Genomic DNA, 4,275 nt, shown 5'->3' with positions numbered 1-4,275 from the left:
AGGTATAATAGAGTTCTGCTAGTAGCGGTGGCGCAGGATGAAGAGAATCAGATCTTTTCTATCGCTTTTTGTATAATGTACAAGGAATGTGATGCCTCTTATGAATATTTTTTGATCAACTGCGAAGCTGTGTCAAAGATACCGAAGAGTTGTGTTTTGTTCCGAATAGACATCCAAGTATTCAAAAGATGGGTTCAATTTTTTCACTTCAGCTCACTTTGGTTATTGCATCAGGCATCTTGGGGAGAACATTTAGACCAAATTTCACGACGAAAGGATCGTGTTCCTTTTTTTTTATAGAGAAGCTAAAGCATATAGTAGAGAGGAGTTTTTAGACCATTTCAATTAAGAGAATAAGCATCCCAAGGTAGCAAACATCTGTTATGTATCAGTTTCGAGAGATGGAGCCGGACAGAATGTACATTATTTTGAATTTAATGTCATATTTGAGTTACAAGTTTAGTATGACGTCGTACTAAGTGATTCTTTTGTATAGGTACAATATTATGACGTCAAACATAAATGAATCGGTGAATTCATTATTTGGTGATAAAAGAGAATTTACCATCGTGGCTCTATTTGAAATAATAAACAAGAAGTATGGCCAATTTTTTCACGAAAGGCGTGTGGAGTTCGAGGGCGTAGGAACCCAATTTGTTCTAGAAGAGAAAAAAATAATATCAACGAGCATCAGTCTGGGGAATAGGTTATTATCTCATCAAATAGTAGATTACAAGTTCAGTATCAACGGTCATGGTGATGTTGCCACTGTTGATCTTTAAACAAGATGTTGTACGTGAAGAGTTTTTGACTTAGACAAAATACCCTGTCCACATGATATGGAAGCACTTCGAGCTCAATATGGTGCAAAATATGGAACGAAAATTTGTACGTACTCCTCTCCATATTATTCGGTGGAAAAATATACAATAGCATATAGTGGGCATATTACTTCGGTGCCTCCCAAAGAATCTTGGGTTGTTCCTGCAGGGCTTTTGGGGAGATTAATACCTCCTCCATATATTGACCCAAGCATTATCAAATTGGAAAGAAGGCCATATAAGAGGAGGAGTAGAGTTGGAGAATTATTTCTATCAAGAAGAAACAAGTGCTCCGTATGTAAGAGCGTTGGCTACAAAAGAACTACATGCCTGGATCCTAATCCACCATGATCGTGTAATTGCAAAAACTTGTATTGTTATTTGTTGTGGGCTTTTATATATTTAACTCATTACTGTGAACGTAAATGTTTTTATTTATTATATAAAATATATTTTTTAATAACTTGTACATCAATGAAAAGAGGCAAAATATGAACTAAATACAGCAGATCACAAAATTATTTTCAACAGATTACCCATCTGTTACAACAGATGGACATTAGCTGAAGAACATAATATAATTCATCAAACTAGAATGTTTTCCTCCAACAGATGACAAATCTGTTGCAACAGATGGATAATCTGTTGACATAAACCCTACCGATGACCAATCTGTTCCAACACATGGTCCATCTGTTGAAAGAACTCAAAAGACAAAATTGCTATTGCTACTGGATCCAAAATTGCTCCTTACCTCCAACTGTTGACATGTTAACACGTTTAGAAGAAGAATTAGACAGAATAAAAATTAAATAAGAATTAAAAAGCCAAAGCTGACCAAAAATAAAATTTTCATTAAATAAAAAAAAATACATTAGGTATAGATCCGATATAGAAAAATTAAAATACATACGCTAAAAGAAAAAATACATTTTAATTATTATTATCAACATCATTATTATTATTATTGCCAACCGGCCAGTCGTCAACAGACAGCAGTAGGGCCCTCATTAGCCTTTGCATCTCTCTGAACATCTTTGCTCTCACGGCGGCCAACTTCCTCTGCAGGTTGTTAACCCGCCGCTAAAGTTCCCACACGGTGTCACATAGAATAGCAATGTCCCAAACAGGATCATCCATATCTAGAACACAAATGAATTGACAAAAAACATAAACACAAAAGTAAAGAAAAAAGTCCGAATGTAATACAACGTATACTACCAACTGATAGATTTACACAAAAAACTTATCTCAATGAGAAAGGAATATGCTCTTTGAATAAAAGTGGTTGAAGATATAATACGAAAAGATAAAATGCAAGAAATAAATAAAAGTGAAGTAGAATGAAGATTAAGGAGGGACCTATTTATAGAGGATTGAATCTGAATGTGTTAGGCTAAAGGCACGAATGTTCATCTCCATTGTATTAATGACATTCAAACTACATGCTTTTTATTTTCTATGAAAAGTCGCGACTTTTTCTTTTACATTCGAACTTCTCACCTTTTCAAAACTGTATGAAAAGTCATAACAGATTTACCATTTGTTGCAATAAGTGGTCCATATTTGCAACAGATGAGACATCTGTTGCAACAGATGGATTATCTGTTGCGACAGATGGACAATCTATTGGAGGAGATATTTCTTTTTCTTCTAACAACCAGCAGATAGGGAATTTGATTCATCAGCTATTTTAAATGTGTTAGACAAAAAGTCACGACTGTTCACCTCTTTTTTAATAGTCATCACATACCTTAATTAATCCAAATTAGTGACTTATTATATAAATATATTTAAAAATAAAAAGGTGAAAAGTCACGACTTGTAGCACTTGTTTTTTCTTGATGGGCAATTAGTCTCTGACACTGAAGATGGTTACCCTTTGAGCCTCCGTAGTCTTGTACACTACCTAACGATGGGAAGTGAAGAATAAAATATAATACCCCATACTTTTTCGAGCTCAGTTTAACTCCTAGAATGTCAAGGGTCAACTTCAAAAATGAATAACTCTTGATACATGTAGAATTTTCAAGCTCTATACCCATAAATGTGTGGATAATTGAATTAGCTTTTCAATGATACCAATTTTTCCTTGATCTGATACTCAGTTAAGAAGTTGTGGAGATTTTAGTGAAAATAGTAGGGCATCATGATAAGAATCGCGTTGCGGTGAAGGACAAATTCACAATTATATGATTTCCAGTGGAGCACTATAATTAGCCCACGTCGCGGTGAAGCTCCATTTCCCGTTTGTCCCATTCCAGTAGCTCACCGCGATTAGCCTGTGTCGCACCAAAAGTCTTAATGCGATAGTCATCGTGTCGCCGTAGAGTGCAAAATGGCACTCATCCTTTTCCAATGACGCAACACAATTTCACCGCGTAGCACTAGAGGCCAAAATGGCAATGGTCCCTTTTCCAGTAAGCCACTGTGATAGCGGTGCATCGCCGTAGGAGGCAAAATCGGGATTTCTAGTTCTGAGTAAAATTTTAAAAGGGCAATTTAGTCTTTTCCCAATCCCCCAAATCATGTAAAACACATAATTAATCCTATTTTAACCATTACATGCATATTTTCATCAAAATTACTCTCCAAGAAAACCCTAGAACTCAAATTTTCATCTCCAAGAAATCGAAATTCCACTATTCTTTTTTCAAGATAGCTCAAAATTAAAGATTTCCAATCCAAGAACTTCAAGAATCTATCTTCAAGAGCATAAGTAGGAACTCAAAGTCCAAGTTTCTTCATCTAAACATCAATTAAGGTATGTGGGGTTTTCAAAAAGGCTAATCCTTTCATCCTTATGCGCAAAATTAGTTTTTGAAGCTAATTTTACATGAGTGTTGAATTAGGGTTCATATCCAATATTGTTATTTGCAAGATTATAAGATTTTGAGAGATTTAGATGTTGAATTGTATGTCTACTTTTGTATTTTCATGCGTATTGCATAAATTTCCAGATTTAGAATTGAATTATCAATATTTTCATTATCAAGCATGAACTTTATGATGATTCGACATGAATTTGATGCATAGGTTACTACCCCGAGTTTGAATGTTGTTATTTCAAGAAGATTATGCCTTTAAGCATCCCATGACTTGTTATATTCAGATTTTGAACAAAGATTTAATTTTTTGATCTTAACTTAGATATGGAATCCACTTTACAGCTTTACCTATAGTTTACAGTAAATAAATTTACATGAGGTTTTTATTGTAAACCCTTATATTAGTTTTTAAAAGTGGATTTCCAACAGAATGAGCATACAAATTAAAGGGAGTAGTATTTAGCACTGAGTTGGGTATGTTTACATGCCCTAGAACTACAAGCCAGCGTAGGTTCAGATTACTAGATTATTCCCATTTCTATATGGGTGACAGATACAGACGTGATCACTTAGATTTGTTTATACTCCTTGGCAAGAGTATGACACCTCTCCCCAACGTGAGGTTT

The sequence above is a fragment of the Capsicum annuum genome, chromosome 11 (genome assembly GCF_002878395.1).
Source record: "Capsicum annuum cultivar UCD-10X-F1 chromosome 11, UCD10Xv1.1, whole genome shotgun sequence".
Lineage (NCBI taxonomy): Eukaryota > Viridiplantae > Streptophyta > Magnoliopsida > Solanales > Solanaceae > Capsicum > Capsicum annuum.
This window is presented reverse-complemented; position numbering follows the sequence as displayed.